Raw genomic sequence first — 21,362 nt, 5'->3', positions numbered from 1 at the left:
AGACTACAGGCTACTTCTTGAGAAGTTGGATCTGAAGTTAGACTCTTAAGCTCATTGAACCCCCCTCAGCCCCATTCAAGTAAGAGAAGAAAAATCCAGACACCGAGTTACAGTTGGGTCGTTGTGGGAAGTGTAGAGTTAGGGGAGGGAAGGATGATTGTACTTTTTACAGAAAGCACCCCCCCCCCCCAAGGAAAAGTTTATATCTCTTTTTCTTTTGAAAAGTCATGTAAAGTGAGCACTCTGACAACTAGGCTCGGAGGCTTAAAACCGTGCTGCTCACTGTCTTGTCTGGCAGTAGGTCCAAGCCTTTTAACTTCACCTGCTCCCCTATAGCTTCTTTCTTCTTAATTGAGCTGATTTGGAAAGGGATAGTGTTCAGGGCCACCTGAGGTTTGGCCAAGAGAGAGTGTAGAGCAGAGTGGGAGATCTGACACTTCCAAGGTGATAAAAACCTTGAGGCTGAGGTTTCAGGGGTGGGTGTGATTCTGCTCTAATCTCTTTTCTGGGTATAACTTGTCATCAGCACCAGCAGTCCTCCTGCATCTCTCAGGTGTGAGCCCTTGAGTCTCCATCCTCGGTGTAATCAATCCATCTTTGTATTTGAGTGCTCACTGGGTGCAGAGCAGTGTACTAGACAGTCTGGAGAGCACAAGAAAACAGAGTGGATAGACACATTGCCTGCCCACAGTGAGCTCAGACTTTATGCATCCCCCAGGTGTGAGCCCTTGAATCTCCCTCCTCTTTATAATGGATAGTCAACACCAGCAGTCTTCCTGCATCCACCAGAATGGCTGGCTTATCTATCCGCAAATGCTGACTCTAGTTTTCTTTTCTCTAACTGGCTTCCTCCACCACCCCTTCTCCCACTTTTACCCCCCCACCCCCCCCCAGAGTTTTTTGGTTAGGGGACTCTGTCTTTAGAGTTGTTACTTTAAAATTTTTTATTTTGAGGGGGAGGATTCATAGTAGTAGTACTGTGGTATAGCCCTGTACCATGGGAAAGACATGGTTTCTGATGCTCAGTAAATACCAATGATTGATTCCTGACCCTCGAGGAGCTCACAGTCTCAGAATAAAGGCAGTAAGGAGGCCGGTGACAGACCCAAAGGAAAAAACCAAACCACAAAAACAATCTAAGACAAGGACAGCAATGTCCATCTCTCCATTATAGACTGTAAGCTCACGTGTCTCCTAATTCTGTACTCCCATGTACTCATTACAGTGCTCTGCACACAGTAAGCACTCAGTAAATGCCATTGATCATGAAGAGTTTGAGGAAACGCTAAACAAATTTCCCTCTTCTCCTGTAGAGTAGCGGGGTTGGGATAGGCAACCCTTAGAGGACTATGTGGACCCTTCCTTTTCCTTTCTTTTTCCACATACACACCTCCACACCCTGAGCTTCAACTGGGGCCTGGGGGAAGGATCATTGCAGAAGGGCTCTGCCAATTACCGAATAGCCTGTAGCCGAGTAGGAGTTTGTGGTTTGAGGCAGGGATTAGGAGAAGGTGTTCCATGGTCAGGCCATTCGATTAAATGCTTTGTGTTCTGGGGGTGGGGTGGGGAAGGGAGCTTTAATAATAACTTTCAACATTTAAAACCTTCCAGAAGACTTCAGATAGAGCGCGGACCCGGGAGTCAGAAGGTAATGGGTTCTAATCCCAGCTTTGCCATTTGTCTGCTGTGTGACCTTGGGCAAGTCGCTTGACTTCTCTGGGCCTCAGGGACTTCCTCTGTGAAGTGGGGATGGAGACCGTGAGCCCCACATCAGACAGGGACCATGTCCAACCTGATTTGCTTGTATCCACAGTGGTGCTTAGTACAGTGTCTGTTACATAGAAAGTGCTTAATAAATACCACAAGCATTATTATTATTTGAAATTAGTATAATTCTTAATGTGAGAATTTCTCTAACTTTTTCCCTTGGCATCTGACTGAATTTCATGCAATCCTTTACAATAATTTTATTTAGGCTTCTTTACCTCTGAACATTTCATGTTCAGAGTCATGCTCCTTTGCCCTTAAATCTATTCTCCTTAGTAGTTGTTCCCCGTCTCCTTTTCCAAAAAAAAAAAACTTCAGGCCCTAGGAATGACTGAAAAACTTAGTAAGCATCGCCAGCTTCTGTTGGTTTGAGATAGAGCTTGGTTGGGCAGTCAACCAATCAGTGATATTTACGGAGCACTTCTGGTGTGCAGAGTGCTGTACTAGACACTTGGGAAAGTACAACAGGGTTGGGAGATATGATCCCTGTCCTCAAGGAGCTTATAAAGTCTATGGTAAGGAATATGGAAAAAACCCACGATAAGGTCAGATCACTCACAGTGGTATTTACTGAGCAATTACTGTGGGCAGAGCACTGTACTAAACTGCCCACTCAAGTGGGCATGTATAATCCTGAAAGAACGCAGGTGGCCATGGATTCCAACTGCCTTGTGACGTGGCTCAGTGGAAGGAGCGCGGGCTTGGGAGTCAGAGGTCATGGGTTCGAATCCCAGATCTGCCACTTGTCAGCTGTGTGACTGTGGGCAAGTCAGTTAACTTCTCTGTACCTCAGTTACCTCATCTGTAAAATGGGGATTAAGATTATGAATCTCACGTGGGTCAATCTGATTACCCTATATCTATGCCAGTGGTTAGAACAGTGCTCTGCACATAGTAAGTGATTAACAAATACCAACATTATTATTATTATTGAAGTAAAATTGGAAGCAGACATGGGTTTCCAAACGAATTGCAGAAGGATTTCTGGCTATGGGGGCTGGAGATGGTGTGGAGGGAGGAGGAAAAACCTGCAAGATCCCAGCCTCTCCTTTGCCATGAGCATGTGGAGATGAATGTGTCTTTGGGGTGCTGGCTTCCATCTTCAACCTGTCAATCCCTCCCATCACAAGGAACAGTTGGGTTGGTGCTCCTGGAAATGATATCCCCCTTTCCCCCCACCCCCAACCCTCTTTGTGTTATTGCCCCCACCATGTGTCTTCACTGAGGCTTGTAATTAACTTTAAAAAATCACACACAATCCACAAACCAACTTACCCGCCTGTGGCTTCAGGCCCTCTCTTTTCCCAACAGGAAGGTGGGGTATGAGTGTGTGTCAGAGGGGCTAGTGGGGTGACCAGTGGGAGTCCCGATAGCCAAGAGAGAAGGTTCCTGCTGCCTGGAAGACTTTTTTTTAAATGATAACTGTTTTATTGCTTACTATGTGCCAGACGCTGTGCTAACCACTGGAATAGATACAAGCAAATCAGGTTGGACACAGTCCGTGTCCCACATAGGGCTCACAGTCTTAACCCCATTTTACAGAGGAGTTAGCTGAGGCCCAGAGAAGTGATGTGATTTGTCCAAGGTCACACAGCAGACAAGTGGTGGAGCTGGGATTAGAACCCAGTTCCTTCCGATTTCCAGGCCATGCTGCTTGACCAGCTGCTTAGGGGTAGTCCCTTTTTTTCCCAACTGAGAAAGTGTGCCTGGTGATTTTGTTCTGATAACTTTCAGCTCCACCCACGTTTGTGTTGGCCACAGTGGGAATGGTCTAGCACTGCTACAGTTCCCCCCAACCCCCCCCAAAAAAGGGAAAAAAAATTCCTCAAACCTAGACAAACAAAAGAATCCAACTCCAGCTGGAAGACACTTGAGCTTTGTCCCTTTTATTTTTTTATTTTTTAAAAACTTTCTTCCCCCTCCCCAGGAATTCCTTTCAAGAGAGCCGAGAGGCTCAGTATTGGTAATGGTGTGATTATCTGGAAGGTTCATCAGTGTGGTTAGACTTAGGCTTCTTCAGAACCAGGGGAAAGAAGATACTGACCCAAGGGGGTGAGTTAATGAAAAGTAACATGGCTGATAAGAGGAATTGGGGGTACCGGCATAGGAGATATCCAAAAAACTGGAGTCTGTACGGCTTGCCCAAAGCCTCATTCGGGGAGAGAAGTCTAACTGATATCTGAAGAGTGTCAACACCATGGTGAGGGAGGGGTGGTTTAATACCCAGAGGGGTATTAAACAGGAGAGATGGAATTGCAGAAAAGAGGGAGTAACCAATGTCTAGTGGCTGGAGGAAAAGTCTGTATTCCTTGGCTCTGGGCCATTTTCTGCCACTGACAGGCTATGGGTTTTTGAGAGAACTTCATTTTCCTCATCTGTGAGGAATCTAACCTCACTGAGGTGTTTTAAACACTTGAGTGCCTCGTCCCACAGGTGCTAAACACATGTAATGTTTTTAGGTCTCTAAGTAGAGGAACGTGGTAGTTCAAGGAAGTAGCTTAGTCTGGTGAGTGCAACAGTAAGGACTGTCTTCATGAAGCCCTAGATGCTGATGGGTAGAGTGGAGTTTGGGGGGTGTTTTTTGGGAGGGGAGCTTTTTTCTGGGGGTGGGGTGAACGCTGAGCTGGAGCCAGTAAATTCTAAGTTGACCGGGCTTAGGTGATTTCCACCAAGATTGTACAGAGTCCACATTTAATCTCCATCACCCTTGGAAAACCCCCCCGTTAGGCAGTACTCGGTGAGCCTAAACCAGTCAGCTAGTAAGTGAGATACCGTTCATGGCAGAAGATTATGCTAGAATGGTTGTGGGGTGAGGGGAGGAAGGTGTGTGTGGGGATCTTTTTTAGACCCCTCTTCCCCTGCTGCATAAATATGCAAAATGGAAAGATTGTCTAATGCTTCAGCATTGTTGGGGATGACCGGTTCTCCCTCACCTCCCCCTGGCGTGTTTTCCTGGGCGAGCGGCCAGTGTCTCTGGGCACTGCCTCCAGGTGCCAGGATTGTTTGGCTTTCTCGAGTGATTCCTGTCTACACTGTCTGGAGGGTGGAGCTCTAGTTCCATATGCACTTCGATTCATCTCATGGGAAGTCGCTGCCTGCTTCGTGATGGCGAAGAGGAGGAGGGAGGGAATCTTCAGCGGTCTAGACGGCGTAGGGTAACTGAACCTTCCATTAGCCACTTCTGGCTGTTCTTTAATGTCTTCGCGCATAAAGCTTCTCCGTTTCACTCTTTCTTCCCAGCCGATTCAGTCCAAACTTGGTTCTTTGCTTTCATCCATCCAGATGTCGCCATTTGACCTTGGGCTGTTTCCTTCCCCCACTTTGGTCTCCTCTTCTTTTCACTTTGAAGCCCAGATCTCTTTTTTTTTTCTATTTTCATTCTCTGGTCCCCTTAGACTGTCTCTTCTGCAGCCAGGTTCCTTGCTGGGCCAATGTCAATCAATCAGTGGTTTTTATTAAACCCTTAGTATGTGCAGAGCACTGTACTAAGCACTTGGGAAAGTACGATACAACAGACTTAGCAGAAACGTTCCCTCCCCATAGTGAGCTTACAGTCTAGAGGGGAAGATAGACATTAATATGAATAATCAATAATAATAATTATGGTATTTAAGTATTTACTTTCTGCCAAAAACTGTACTAAGCAGTGGGTTGGCTACAAGCAAATTGGGTTGGACACAGTCCCTGTCCCACCTGGGCCTCACAGTCTCAATCTCCATTTTACAGATGTGGTAACTGAGGGACAGAGAAATGAAGTGACTTGCCCAAGGTCACACAGCAGACATCAATTGTATTTACAGAGTGCTTACTCTGTACAGAGCAGTGAACTAAGCACTTAATAAGTAATAATTATATAAATTAATACATAAGTAAATATTATTATTATCTTTAAATTATATATTGTAAATTAAGTGCTGTGGGGTGAATATGAAATGCCCAACAGACACAGAGCCAAGCACATAGATGATGCAGAAGGGAGAGGGAGCTGGGGAAAAGATAACTTAATCAGGGAAGGCCTCTTGGAGGAGATGCGACCTTGGGGAAACTGCTGCAGATTGTTCATTCCCAGCATGCTGCTTTATTGGTCTGATTTGTTGTATTCCAATTGCACAGTTAGAAGTGCGTCCTGGGTTTTAATTGAGTTTTGAGGCTTACTAATGGTATAATTAAAGCTTAAGCGGAATTGTCTGCAGGACTAGATAGAATTTGGCCACCCTGAAGCCAGTAGAACTGGAAAGACACTTACATTTCACCAATTTTAATAGTAATAGGAGTATTTGTTAAGCACTTTTCACCTATTCTAATGATAGTGGTATTTGTTAAGCACTTTATGCCAAACACTGTGGTAAGCGCTGGGGTAGATACAGTAAAAACCCATCAGACACAGGCTCTGTCCCACATGGGGTTCACACTCTAAAGTGGAAGGAATACAGATATTTAATTCCAATTTTATAGATGAGGAAACTGAGGTCCAGTGCAGTTAAGGGACTAACTCAAGGTCACACAGCAGGCAGGTAGCAGAGTCAGGATCAGACTTTGAAGAAGAAGGTAAAGCAGTGACCAATTCAGCAGCTCCCTTGGGCCTCTGGGCCTTAAGGGTCCACCTCACCTCTTCAGAGTGAAGAATCTTGGGAATCACCACTTCCAAATTGAATCCTAGGCTTTGTTCTTGACTTGCTGAGTGACCCCAGACAAGTTGGTTCACCTCTCTGTGCCCTTCTGTGACATCCCTGGAGAAGATTGAGGTCTAATTTGATGATGGCAGAGTCCTTGGAGAGCCTTGGGTAGAAGGAATGTAGAAGTGCTAATGCGACTGTTGAACCTGGCCTGTTTAATGGGAGGTATTGTTCTCCAGACCCACGACTTAGGTTGTAGAGGAGCGATTGTTCCTTGGAATGCTGTCAGTGCGCAATGTGGGAGCATGGTCTGTTAACCTTCACCCAAGTAGTTTAATGCTGGATGGGCATGGGATGGGGGAGGTGGGACTTTTACAAGGTCATGCGTTAGGCCTGGTGGCTTGAGTTCTCACAACACTGTTTCATTATCTCCAGCAAAATAGTCTGCTTTATCATATGTATCGTTTCCATCCAAGTAGCGTGGGGAAGCCGTGTGTCCTAGTGGAAAGACCACGGGCCTGGGAGTCAGAGGACCTGGGTTCTAATCCGGGATCTGCCACTGGTCTGTTGTATGAACTAAGGAAAGTCACTTCTCTTCTCTGGGCCTCAATTCCCTCATTTGCAAAATGGGAGTTCGATGCCTGTTTTCCCTCTTACTTAGATTGTGAGCCCCATGTGGGACCTGATTATCTTGAGTCTATCCCAGCACTTGGTAGAGATCTTGGCATATAATAAGCACTTAACAAAATATCACTTATTATTATCATTATCATTAGTAGAATTGATTATGACCTGAAATTAGCATTGGTCTTTCGATTCTCTGATAGCTAATGTGATTGGGAGTTGGGATGGAGAGTGGGAAATTGGACTAGCTCTGAAAATATCAGATCAGGGTTTGCACTCTCCTAACTTCTAGTCTAGGCCCTTTCCTTATACAATAATAATAATAATAATACAAGTGCTTACTATGTACTAAGCACTGGGGGAGATAACCCGTAATACCAACAACTGTAATAATATTAATTGATTGTCATATTTATTGCATGTTTACTGTGTGCAAAGCACTGTACTAAGCGCTTGGGAGAGTACAGTATAGCAACAAGCAGGCACATTCCTGTTCACAACGAGCTCACAGTCTAAAGGGGGAGAGAGACATTAATATAAATAAATAAATTACAGATCTATACCTGTGTGCTGTGGGGTTGGGAGGGAGGATGAATGAAGGAGCAAGTAATAGTGGTGCAGAAGAGGAGAGGTGGGCTTAGAGAAGGCTTCTTGGATGAGATGTGCCTTAAATAAGGTTTTGAAGAGGGGGAGAAAAATTATGTTTGATACGAGGGATAATATTAATACAACACAGAACAGGTGCAGCCACATGAAGCTGTTGAAGTAGGGAGGACAGGTATTGAGTCCCTGTTTTACAGATGAAGAAATCAAGGCACAGAGAAGTTGTGACTTGCCCATGGTCACTCAAGTGGCATTTTATACTTATGTCTACAGCTCCCTCTAAGCTGTAAACTTGTGAACAGGGAACGTGAATACCAGCTGTGTTTTAGTGTACTCTCAAGCGCTTACTACACTGCTCTGCAACATAGTAAGTGCTAAATAAATACCATTGTTCAGCGGAGCCGGCATTAGAAGCCAGGTCTCCCTACCCCCAGTTAAGTGCTCTTTCCACTAGGGCGTATTGCTTGTCTAAAGTCGTCTGTAAAATGGATATTAAGACTGTGAACCCCATGTGGGACATGGACTATGTCCAACCTAATCAGCTTGTATCTACCCCAGTGCTTAGTATGCTGCCTGGCGCATAGTAAGTGCCTAACAAGTACCATTAATAATAATAAAAAGACCCAGTCCACTTTCTGTCCCTTCTGGACTCAGCGTGCATCTCAGTTTGGGTCTCTAGATGTGAAATGCCAGTAGTACTAACTTCCCTTTACTGTCTGCCTCCTGCTGGGAGATTAGGAACTTCTTAAATTTACTGACCTTTCATTCATTCATTCAATAGTATTTATTGAGCGCTTACTATGTGCAGAGCACTGTACTAAGCGCTTGGGATGAACAAGTCAGCAACAGATAGAGACAGTCCCTGCCGTTTGACGGGCTTACGGTCTAATCGGGGGAGACGGACAGACGAGAACGATGGCGATAAATAGAGTCAAGGGGAAGAACATCTCGTAAAAACAATGGCGACTAAATACAATCAAGGCGATGTACAATTCATTAACAAAATAAATAGGGTAACGAAAATATATACAGTTGAGCGGACGAGTACAGTGCTGTGGGGATGGGAAGGGAGAGGTGGAGGAGCAGAGGGAAAAGGGGAAAAAGAGGGTTAAGCTGCGGAGAGGTAAAGGGGGGATGGCAGAGGGAGTAAAGGGAGAAGAGGAGCTCAGTCTGGGAACGCCTCTTGGAGGAGGTGAGTTTTAAGTAGGGTTTTGAAGAGGGAAAGAGAATCAGTTTGGCGGAGGTGAGGAGGGAGGGCGTTCCGGGACCGCGGGAGGACGCGACCCGGGGGTAGGGCGTTCCGGGACCGCGGGAGGACGCGACCCGGGGGTCGACGGCGGGATGGGCGAGACCGAGGGACGGCGAGGAGGTGGGCGGCAGAGGAGCGGAGCGTGCGGGGTGGGCGGTAGAAAGAGAGAAGGGAGGAGAGGTAGGAAGGGGCAAGGTGATGGAGAGCCTTGAAGCCTAGAGTGAGGAGTTTTTGTTTGGAGCGGAGGTCGATAGGCAACCACTGGAGTTGTTTAAGAAGGGGAGTGACATGCCCAGATCGTTTCTGCAGGAAGATGAGCCGGGCAGCGGAGTGAAGAATAGACCGGAGCGGGGCGAGAGAGGAGGAAGGGAGGTCAGAGAGAAGGCTGACACGGTAGTCTAGCCGGGATATAACGAGAGCCCGTAATAGTAAGGTAGCCGTTTGGGTGGAGAGGAAAGTGCGGATCTTGGCGATATTGTAGAGGTGAAACCGGCAATAACGGATAGGATGTGTGGGGTGAACGAGAGGGACGAGTCAAGGATGACACCGAGATTGCGGGCCTGCGGGACGGGAAGGATGGTCGTGCCATCCACGGTGATAGAGAAGTCTGGGAGCGGACAGGGTTTGGGAGGGAAGATGAGGAGCTCAGTCTTGCTCATGTTGAGTTTTAGATGGCGGGCCGACATCCAGGTGGAGACGTCCCGGAGGCGGGAGGAGATGCGAGCCTGAAGGGAGGGGGAGAGGACAGGGGCGGAGATGTAGATCTGCGTGTCATCTGCGTAGAGATGGTAGTCAAAGCCGTGAGAGCGGATGAGTTCACCGAGGGAGTGAGTGTAAATGGAGAACAGAAGAGGGCCGAGAACTGACCCTTGAGGAACTCCAACAGTTAAAGGATGGGAGGGGGAGGAGGCTCCAGCGTAGGAGACCGAGAATGACCGGCCAGAGAGGTAAGAGGAGAACCAGGAGAGGACAGAGTCCGTGAAGCCAAGGTGAGATAAGGTATGGAGGAGGAGGGGATGGTCGACAGTGTCAAAGGCAGCAGAGAGGTCAAGGAGGATCAGAATGGAGTAGGAGCCATTGGATTTGGCAAGAAGGAGGTCACGGGTGACCTTAGAGAGAGCAGTCTCGGTAGAGTGGAGGGGACGGAAGCCAGATTGGAGGGGGTCTAGGAGAGAATGGGAGTTAAGGAATTCTAAGCATCGATTGTAGACGAGCTTGTCTGTGCCTGGGTGCTGAAGCAGGTGGCAGTCTGAGGGAGGGAGGAGTACGCTCCTCTGACGATGTTTTTGCAAATGTCGGGCTTGTTCCTGTCCGTTTCTATAGATACAAGCTGATGCAGGACCAAAAGGTTAAATTACAATTTTAGCTTTTCCCTAACCTTCGGCTGGAAAAGGAGATCTACATCTCCTCCAAGAGGCCTTCCCTGATTAGCCCTCATTTCCTCTTCTCCCACTCCCTTCTGTCATCTTGCACTTGGATTTGCACCCTTTATTCACCCCTTTCTCAGCCCATGTCGCTTATGTCTTGATTCTGTTTAGTTGCCATTGTTTTACGAGATGTTCTTCCCCTTGACTGTATTTATTGCCATTGTTCTTGTCTGTCCGTCTCCCCCGATTAGACTGTAAGCCCATCAAACGGCAGGGACTGTCTCTATCTGTTGCCGACTTGTTCATTCCAAGCGCTTAGTACAGTGCTCTGCACATAGTAAGCGCTCAATAAATACTATTGAATGAATGAATATGTCCATAAGCTCCTCCTCTAGATTGTAAGCTCATTGTGGGCAGGGAATATGTCTGTTATATTGAATTCTCCCAAGTGCTTAGTGCAGTGCTCTGCCTACAGTAAACGCTCAAATACGATTGAATGAATTGAGAATTTTTTTTAATGTCTGTCTCCCCCTCTAAACTGTAAGCTTCTTCTGGTCAGGGAATGTGGCTATCAACTCTGTACACTCCCAAGCGCTTAGTACAGTGCTTGACACAGTAAGTGCTGATTGGCTGAATTGATAATTTATTTTACAGTCTAGAGGGGGAGACAGACATTAAACTACTTGTGGGCAGGAAATGTGTCTACCAGAGTGTTAAGTGCAGTGCTTTGTTCACAGTAAGTGCTCAGTTAATACGATTGTGGATCTGAAATCTTCCTGGCCCCTGACCTCACTGTATCTGCCTTGAGGAGACTTTGGCTCCTAGACCCTCTCAGCTTTCTGAGCTGCACAGAGGCTCAAGTTTCATTATCCACTCCTTCGAGCGACTAATAAAAGCCAAAAGAGTTAAAAGGTGTTGGGGGAGTTAATATCCTCTGTCAAGGCCTGGTGAGGGATGCTTAGATTTATCCCTATTTCTGGGGCCTGGGATTGGAGGGCTGCTTAGTGGCTAGACCACGGGTCTGGGAGTCAGAAGGGCCTGGGTTCTAATTCTGACTTCTCCACTTGTCTGCTGTGTGACCTTGGTTAAGTCGCTTTACTTCTCTGGGCCTCAGTTCCCTCATCTGTAAGATGCAGATTGAGATTGTGAGGCCTATATGGGACAGGGGACTGTGCTAAGAAGGGACGGCCAGGAAAAGGTAGAATTCTCCACAGGCTGGGAATCATCTGAAAGAGGCTTGCAATAGGCAATCTCTTTCATTGATTCATTCAGTAGTATTTATTGAGCGGTTACTATGTGCAGAGCATTCCCCGGGCTTGCCTATGGGAGATGTCTGTGGAGGTCAGATGGATATTGCCCTCTCTGCTCCCATGTCTCACGATGTAGTGGAGCATTGCCGTGAGACTGTTAAAACGGCAATCCTGCCCCACCCCAGCAATAGGTGTTTCCAGGAAGGGTGAAATTAGGGGGGCAGGGGGATGCGTGTGACTTGATAGTCATTGCCTGACTCAAGGGTTTCCGGGCTTCCCTGGAAAATCAATCAATCCTATTTATTGAGCACTTACTGGGTGCAGAGCACTGTACTAAGCGTTTGGGGAAGTACAATATAGCAGAATTGTTAGACACATTCCCTGCCCTTGGTTTTTCAAAGCAAGGAGTTTGTGTGTGTGTGTATATTTGTGTGTAGGCACGCACTTGCCTGGGTTGTGCTGAAAGACCTTATGTTTTCTGTCGAACTGGTCCTGAATGTGAGTCACTGTCTCGTGTTCATGGCCCAGACCTGAAGGGTTCTCACCACCTGAAGGAAGGGACACTTCCTTCTCCCAGCCCCTACTCAGAATTGTTGGGATGAAACTTGGAGCGATCTCACTGAATTTTTCTTTTCACCTGTGCCCACATCCATCCCTGGAAGTAGATTAGGGATTCAGGAGGAGGGACATTAATTTTTTTCAGGTATTTAATAATAATAATAATAATAATAATGTTGGTATTTGTAAGCGCTTACTATGTGCCGAGCACTGTTCTAAGCGCTGGGGTAGACATAGGGGAATCAGGTTGTCCCACGTGGGGCTCACAGTCTTAATCCCCATTTTACAGATGAGGGAACTGAGGCACAGAGAAGTTAAGTGACTTGCCCACAGTCACACAGCCGACAAGTGGCAGAGCTGGGATTCGAACTCATGAGCCCTGACTCCAAAGCCCGTGCTCTTTCCACTGAGCCACGCTGCTTCTCTGGTTAGGTATTTGGTTAGTGTGAAGGTGGGGAGGGAGAAAGTCTCCCTCTTTGACGTGTCTTAGTGGGTTCACAGAGTCTAAACTTGAAAGAGGCAAAGGGAATATCAAAGAATCCTCACGATTCCCTTTTAAGAGACTGAGTTTCAAGCAGAAACACATGGCTGTCGGCCTTAAGACACACAATCACTTCCTCCTTATTTATCCACTCTCTGCTCCCACTACATCCCAGCTTGGACTCACTCAGCCTCTCAAGCCAACATACTCAACTGTCTTGTTCTCTTCTCTCCTGCTTCTTTCCTCTTGTTCTCTCTATCCCTTCTGCCTGAAAGTCCCTCCTACTTCATAGCTCACAGACCACAGTTCTCCTCACCTTCAAGATCTAAGGAAATCACACGTCCTCCGAGAGGTCGCTCGAAGCAGCGTGGCTCGGTGGAAAGAGCACGGGCTTTGGAGTCAGGGTTCATGAGTTTGAATCCCAGCTCTGCCACTTGTCGGCTGTGTGACTGTGGGCAAGTCACTTCACTTCTCGGCACCTCAGTTCCCTCATCTGTAAAATGGGGATTAAGACTGTGAGCCCCACGTGGGACAACCTGATTCCCCTATGTCTACCCCAGTGCTTAGAACAGTGCTCGGCACATAGTAAGCGCTTAACAAATACCAACATTATTATTATTATTATTGTATCTACCCCAGTGCTTAGAACAGTGTTGGCACATAGTAAATGCTTAACAAATACCATTATTATTATTAGATGGAATGAAGATGGACATAATTCCTTTCCCACATGGGGATCAAATTGGAGGGAGTAGGATTTAATCCCAATCTTACAGATGAAGTAACTGAGACACAGAGAAGTAAAATGATTTGCCCAAGGTACATGGTGGAGCTGGGATTAGAACCCAGGTCCTCTGACTCTCAGACCCATGCCTTATTCAGTAGACAGCATGATGTAGTGGATACAGCATGAGCCTGGGAGTCAAAAGGTCATGGGTTCTAATCCTGGCTCTGCCACTTGTCTGCAGTGTGATCTTGGGCAAGTCACTTCACTTCTCTGGGCCTCAGTTACCTCATCTGGAAAATGGGGATGGAGACTGTGAGCCTGACATTCATTCATTCAATAGTATTTATTGAGCGCTTACTATGTGCAGAGCACTGTACTAAGCGCTTGGGATGAACAAGTCGGCAACAGATAGAGACGGTCCCTGCCGTTTGACGGGCTTACAGTCTAATCGGGGGAGACGGACAGACGAGAACGATGGCACTAAACAGCGTCAAGGGGAAGAACATCTCGTAAAAACAATGGCAACTAAATAGAATCGAGGCGATGTACAATTCATTAACAAAATAAATAGGGTAACGAAAATATATATACAGTTGAGCGGACGAGTACAGTGCTGTGGGGATGGGAAGGGAGAGGTGGAGGAGCAGAGGGAAAAGGGGAAAATGAGGCTTTAGCTGCGGAGAGGTAAAGGGGGGATGGCAGAGGGAGTAGAGGGGGAAGAGGAGCTCAGTCTGGGAACACCTCTTGGAGGAGGTGATTTTTAAGTAAGGTTTCGAAGAGGGAAAGAGAATCAGTTTGGCGGAGGTGAGGAGGGAGGGCGTTCCGGGACCGTGGGAGGACGTGGCCCGGGGGTCGACGGCGGGATGGGCGAGACCGAGGGACGGCGAGGAGGTGGGCGGCGGAGGAGCGGAGCGTGCGGGGTGGGCGGTAGAAAGAGAGAAGGGAGGAGAGGTAGGAAGGGGCAAGGTGACGGAGAGCCTCGAAGCCTAGAGTGAGGAGTTTTTGTTTGGAGCGGAGGTCGATAGGCAACCACTGGAGTTGTTTAAGAAGGGGAGTGACATGCCCAGATCGTTTCTGCAGGAAGATGAGCCGGGCAGCGGAGTGAAGAATAGACCGGAGCGGGGCGAGAGAGGAGGAAGGGAGGTCAGAGAGAAGGCTGACACAGTAGTCTAGCCGGGATATAACGAGAGCCCGTAATAGTAAGGTAGCCGTCTGGGTGGAGAGGAAAGGGCGGATCTTGGCGATATTGTAGAGGTGAAACCGGCAGGTCTTGGTAACGGATAGGATGCGTGGGGTGAACGAGAGGGACGAGTCAAGGATGACACCGAGATTGCGGGCCTGCGGGACGGGAAGGATGGTCGTGCCATCCACGGTGACGGAGAAGTCTGGGAGCGGACTGGGCTTGGGAGGGAAGATGAGGAGCTCAGTCTCGCTCATGTTGAGTTTTAGGTGGCGGGCCGACATCCAGGTGGAGACGTCCCGGAGGCAGGAGGAGATGCGAGCCTGAAGGGAGGGGGAGAGGACAGGGGCGGAGATGTAGATCTGCGTAGACATGGGACCATGGTACAGTGCCTGGCACATAGTAAGCACATGAGAAGCAGCATGGCTCAGTGGAAAGAGCACGGGCTTTGGAGTTAGCGGTCATGGGTTCGAATCCCAGATCTGCCACTTGTCAGCTGTGTGACTGTGGGCAAGTCACTTAACTTCTCTGTGCCTCAATTACCTCATCTGCAAAATGGGGATTAAGACTGTGAGCCCCACGTGGGACAACCTGATTCCCCTGTGTCTACCCCAGCGCTTAGAACAGTGCTCTGCACATAGTAAGCGTTTAACAAATACCAACATTATTATTATTATTATTATTATTATCACTTAACAAATACTATTATTGTTACTGTTATGCCACAGTGCTCATTGATTGATTGAACAGTGGGGTTTTCCAGGAAAGATAGTTTTGCCACTGGTAGGAGAGATGCTGAAACCTGGATGACTTCTAGGTTCAGTCCTGATGAAGAGAGACTATTCCCCTAGCTGCTCAGCCTTATTGCTGGGACATTGCCATTGGCTGTGAAGCAGGACCCTAAGTACAGAACAAAAGCCCTCAAGGAGGGAGTTTTCAAGGTGAGAATGGAGTGGTCCCAGGCACTGTTTAAAAATTCAGGGTGAAATTTACAGGTGTCGAATGTCTCCTCCAAGCCTTTTTTTTAAAAAGGTATTTAAGTGCTTACTCTGTACCAGGTACTGTTCTAAGCACTGGGGTAGATATAAAGTGATCAGATTGAACACAGTCCCTGGCCCACGGGGGTCTCACAGTCGTAATCCCCATTTTGCAGATGAGGTAACTGAGGCACAGAGAAGTGAAGTGACTTGCCCAAGGTCACACAGCAGACGAGAGGCAGAGCCTGGGACTAGAACCCAGGTCCTTCTGACTCTAAGGCTTGTGCTCTGTCCACTAGGCCACACTGCTCCTCCATATGCTTTCTGTGATTTTTCTAGGGGTTTGAGGGTAGAGATGGGATGAGAGCAGAGGGGTGCTCCTTTCCTGTTCCCCAGGGATTGGAGTTGGGAAGGCAGGAAGTAGTGAGTACAACTGATTTTTTATAATTTTTAATTTTATTTTTTCAAACTTCCCCTGTATAGTTGCTGGTTGTCTCTTCCTTCCTAGGGCCTGGATTTTGAAAGAAGAGGATTGGTATGAGCAACTGTAAAGTTCTCAGGGTTTTTAGCTAAAGAATCTACGCCATTTCCCCTCCCAGTGATTCTAAAGATGTGAGAATGAATGATGGCTAAGTTGCATTTTAGAACTGAAATGCTATTATGCAGATGCAGTTACTCCCTGAGGGGCTTAACCCCTACAGCAAAACATTGCTGGTCCAAAATGTAATCCCGGTTAGTCAATTCAGGGAAAATCCCTATCCCAGCGCTTAGTACAGTAGCTGGCAGATAACAAGAGCTTAACAAATACCACAATTATTATTATTATTTGTTATTATTATTACAGCTCTAAGCTGTAAATTCACTGTGGGCAGGGAATGTCTGTTACATTATATTTAACTTCTCTGTGCCTCAGTTACCTCATCTGTAAAATGGGGATTAAGACTGTGAGTCCCACATGGGACAACCTGATTCCCCTATGTCTACCCCAGTGCTTAGAACAGTGCTCTGCACATAGTAAGCGCTTAACAAATACCAACATATATATATTTATATATGTAATTCTGTACTCTTTCAAGTGTTCAGTTCAGTGCTCTTCACACAGTAAGCACTCAGTAAATACAAATGACTGACTGACATTATCCCTCCAGACTGTAAACTTTCTGTAGGCAGGAAACAGGCCTGCTAATTCTGTTGTATTGTGCACCCCTAAACACTTAGTACAGTGCTCTGCACATAATAAGTGCTCAATAAATATGATTATTATTATCCCCTCTGCTCAGTTGATCACTGCAGTCTGAAAGTTTTAAACTAATAGGAGGTCAAACTAACAGACTAATAGTTTAATTATTTGGACTAGTGGAAAGGGCCTGTTACTGGGAATCAGAAGCCCTGGGTTTGTAATTCCATCTCTGACACTGCCCCAGTGTATGAACAAGCCTCTTGGTTCCTTCGGGCTTCAGTTTTCTCATTCTACAAATGGGGATGCTTATACTCACCTCTTCCTACACCTTACTCCCTCGGGAAACATGATCCAACTTACTGACACTGTCATCTCCTGATTCTCCTATCTTGCTGACTGCTCCTTCTCCATCTCTTGTTAGCTTCTCCTCTTATTGTCATGTTGTTCTTTCCCAAGTGCTCAGTACAGTGCTCTGCACACAGTAAGCACTCAATAAAAACTATTGAATGAATAAACGAATATCCTGCTGACCATTCAAACTAAACATGTCCCAAACGCAACTCGTCACCTTCCCACCCCAAATCCGCCCTCCCTCTGGCTTCCCTATCACCATAGACAACACCGCCAACCTTCCCATCTCACAAGCCTGTTATCTTGGCATTTTCCTTGATTAATCTCTCTCATTCCACCCACACGGTCAGTCTGTCACCAAATCCTACCTTCACAATATCTTTAGAATCTGCCCTCTCCATCCAAACTGCCTCCTTGCTGGTTCAAGAACTTATTCTATTCTGCCTTGACTACTGCATCAGCCTTCTCACTGACCTCCTAATCCACCAGTAATCCACCATGCACCATTGCTGTGTGATTTTGGGCAAGTCACTTCACTCCTTTGCTCCTCAATTACTTCATCTGTAAAATGGCGATTGAGACTGCGAGTCCCGTGTGGGACAGGGACTGTGTCCAATCTGATTTGTTTGTATCCACTCCAGTGCTTAGTATAGTGCCTGGCACATAATAAACACTTAACAAATACCACAATTTTTTTTCAACTGAAGGTGGGTGGGAGACCCTTCTTCAGATGAGTGCCCTTCATAGGAGCCAGTCACATTTTTGTGGCATGATTCAGGCCACCTGTTCACCTGATAAACTGGTTTTCTGCGGTCCCTTTGGGTATCTTTATCAAAGTAAGGGGCTGAGCTAAGGGCCCTTGAGTCCCTGAGGAATTATTGAGAGGAAGCTGAGGGGCAGCAATAGAAATCTTGGATTTAAGCTGCGGAAACTTAGTTAGGGTCAGGTGTCGGGAGGGAGGGAATACCACTGCCCAAGATAGTCTCTGCTGACACAGTCAGAATGGGAAGGTAAATCATTCACTGTCCTTTGAGTAGCACCACCCTCTTCCTGAAGCATTGGAAAAGGAACTTGGATCTTTGATTGAAAGTTCTGGATGTTCAAGATTGTTCTATTTTTATTTTTCCCCCATCTGGTAGATTTGTTGAATTTTGCAATAGAATATATTGCCCAGGCAAGATTCTGAGTTCATTTACCCACGAGAGACAGTCCCCATTTGACATCTGCTTGATGCAATTTATTATAAATTATTTATTTATATTAATGTCTGTCTTCCCCTCTAGGCTGTAAGCTCATTGTGAGCAGGGAATGTCTGTCAATTCTGTATTCTCCCAAGTGCTTAGTACAGTGCCCTGAGCATCGTAAGTGCTCAATAAATACCAGTGATGATGATGGCACTTCATTCCAAATCCCATCAGTTAGGTCAGCAATATGTTTCCAGTGGGATGGGTTAGCTCCACGAGGGTTGGGATCATGTCTTCTAACGTTTTGCACATACAGCTTCTGGCACCCCAAGTTGTACAAATCCTCCACCACTTACGTACTTATTTACACCCAACCGGAGCACTTTTGTGTCTATACTATTCAATTACTCGCTCGGTTTCTCTATTTGAAGTGGTTTTTATGCTGGTTTTCCCTTGAGATTGTAAGCTCCTTGTGGGCAGGTAATGGGTCTCTTCTCCATTATGTGGTTTCCAAGTACCTATTATAGTGTCCTTTCTCCATTAGCGCTCACTACTATTAATGGAAAGAGCATGGGGTTGGGAGTCAGAAGCCCTGGTTTCTAATTCTGGCTCTGCATTTGCCTGCTGTCTGACCTTGGGCAAGTCACTTATGTTCTCTGTGCCTCAGTTTCCTCATCTGTAAAACGTGGCTCAGTGGAAAGAGGCCAGGCTTGGGAGTCAGAGGTCATGGGTTCGTATCCCAGCTCTGCCACTTGGCAGCTGTGTGACCGTGGGCAAGTCACTTAGCTTCTCTGTGCCTCAGTTCCCTCATCTGTAAAATGGGGATGAAGACTGTGAGCCCCACGTGGGACAACCTGATTCCCCTGTGTCTACCCCAGCGCTTAGAACAGTGCTCTGCACATAGTAAGCGCTTAACAAATACCAACATTATTATTATTATTATTATTAAAATGGGGATTCAATGCCTATCCTCCCTCGTACTTAAGCTGTGAGCTCCATGTTGGATTGGGACTGATGAACTTTTATCTATCACAGAATTTAGAATCCTGCTTGATACATATCAATCAGTTGTATTTATTGAGTGCTTACTGTGTACAGCGCACTCTACTAAGTACTTGGGAGAGTGCTTTGTAACAGACACATTCTCTGCCCACAACGAGGTTACACCCTAGAGGGGATGACAGACATTAATATATAATTACAGATATGTGCATGAGACCTGGGGTTGGGGGAGGAGGGGTTGAATAAAGGAAGCGAGTCAGGGTGACACAGAAGGGAATGGGGGTAAAAGCATGTAACAAATGCCCTGATAATAATGATTATTGATTATTAGCTTTAACAGTAAAGCTAATGATTATAGTTAGTGTTAATCTCTTCTCTAGGTTCCCCATCTTGCAGTTCCTGTTCCTCTCTGTCCCGGTGTGGGGAGACAGATTGGTTCACTGTCCATTCTGTTCCCAATCCTGAGCTTTCATGCAGTCAACTGTATTTATCGAGCACTTTCTGTGTGCAAGGCACTGTACTAATCACTGGGGAGAGTACACTATACCAATAAGCAAACACACTTCCTTAACTTGAGCCTGTATTTCCAGAGATGAAAGAAGTGTCGACCATTACACCTCACCTTTACACTCCCCCCACACCTCCCATTTCTCCTTACCCTCCACTCCCTGCTCACGAGGTTCTGCCTTTGAGACTTTGTCCATTTTGGGGCAGGAGTGTATTTTTCCAGGAAGATGTACCTTTGAGTGATATTTTTTTTTTGTTGTTCGTTTCTGCTTTTGACGCAGTGAGGGTATGTGCTGTGAAAGAGCAATGTAGGCCTCTGAGAAGGGGGAGGAAGAATTTGGGTATGTGTGTGAGAGAGAGAGAGAGAGAGAGAGAGACATGTATAAGTACAGGGCAGACAAGGAGTACAATCTTCAGTGTCTCTACGTGATACGTGTTTAAGCATGCAGCTTGGCATCATTGATGAATTATTCCCAAACAATGATGCATTTGTTAAGCACTTACTGTGTGTCAAGGACTGTTCTGAGTGATGGGGTAGAGACAAATTAATCAGGTCAAATACAGTCACTGTCCCACATGGGGTTCACAGTCTAGGAGGGTGAACAGGTATGTGTGGGACATGGACTGTGCCCAAACTAATCAGCTTGTATCTACCCCAGCACTTAGTACAATGCCTGGCACAAGGTAAGAGCTCAACAAATACCATTTAAAAAAATCCCCACTTTAAAGTTGAGGAAACTGAGGCACAAGGAGGTTAAAAGACTTGCCCAAGGCAAGTGTCAGAGCCCAGATTAAAACCCAAGTCCTTTGACTCTGAGGCCGTGCTCTTTCTTCTAGGCCACTGATGCTCCTGAAATCTTGGCAGATGCTTCAGAACTGTGACACCCCCAACGAAAACCCCCCACTTCCTCAGGAGCCAGTTTGCTAGTTTTTATTGTCAGAATAACTGGCAGGGGGAGGTGGAGTAGGGGAGAAGCAGGGTCCACCCAACCTTTACCTGATACTGGTTTTCCATATGCGCCTTTCTCCTTCTTAGTGATGGGCTGTCCTTGCACAACAAGCAGTGCCCTTGGTCACTGGAGTCTTGCCTTTGTGATCCATGTTGTCCTGTCCTTGAGCCATCTTGGGTTTCTTTGACACTTATTGGGCCTTGCCTGACAAGCAGGGTCGGACTGGATCAATACTGGGAGGAGTCCTTTAGGAAAATCATGATATCTATTAAGTGCTTACTACATGGCAAGCACTGTGGTTGCTACAAGATAATTAGATCAGACACAGTCCCTGTCTGTCATGGGGCTCACAGTCTAAGGGGAGGGAGAAGTATTTAATCCCCATCATTTTACAGGTGAGGAAACGGAGGGACAGAGAAGTTGTGACCGTCCTAAGGTCACACAGCAAGCAAGTGGCACATCAGGGATTAGAGCTCAGGACTGATTCCGAGTCCTGTGCCCTTCCTATCAGGTTACGCTGCTTCTTAAATTTGAACTTGTAGTTGTCCATCATCATTGAAGGCACGTGTGTGTATGTGTCTAAAAAAGCCAATGTGGGATCTACAGCACACACACAAAAGCAGTCCCTTGTGTTATCAGGCTTAATGATGTAATCTTTCATCCGTAATATTTATGGTACTTGTTAAGTGCTTTCTAGGTGCCAAACACTGCTCTATGCATTGGGTAACATATAACTTAATCAGTTATCCCTCCCTCATCGACACCTATGCCCGTCACCCCCGCCGATTG

At 46.6% G+C, this 21,362-nt stretch overlaps 1 protein-coding gene across 1 annotated transcript in view; it reads left to right on the top strand.

Annotated features, from left to right (window-relative positions):
- The window catches only part of SHROOM4 (shroom family member 4), a 176,576-nt gene that overhangs the window by 1,106 nt on the left and 154,108 nt on the right, over window positions 1-21,362 (top strand). The window lies entirely within an intron of this gene.

This window comes from Ornithorhynchus anatinus, chromosome 6 (assembly GCF_004115215.2).
Source record: "Ornithorhynchus anatinus isolate Pmale09 chromosome 6, mOrnAna1.pri.v4, whole genome shotgun sequence".
In the NCBI taxonomy this organism is placed as follows: Eukaryota; Metazoa; Chordata; class Mammalia; order Monotremata; family Ornithorhynchidae; genus Ornithorhynchus; species Ornithorhynchus anatinus.
This window is presented reverse-complemented; position numbering and strand designations above follow the sequence as displayed.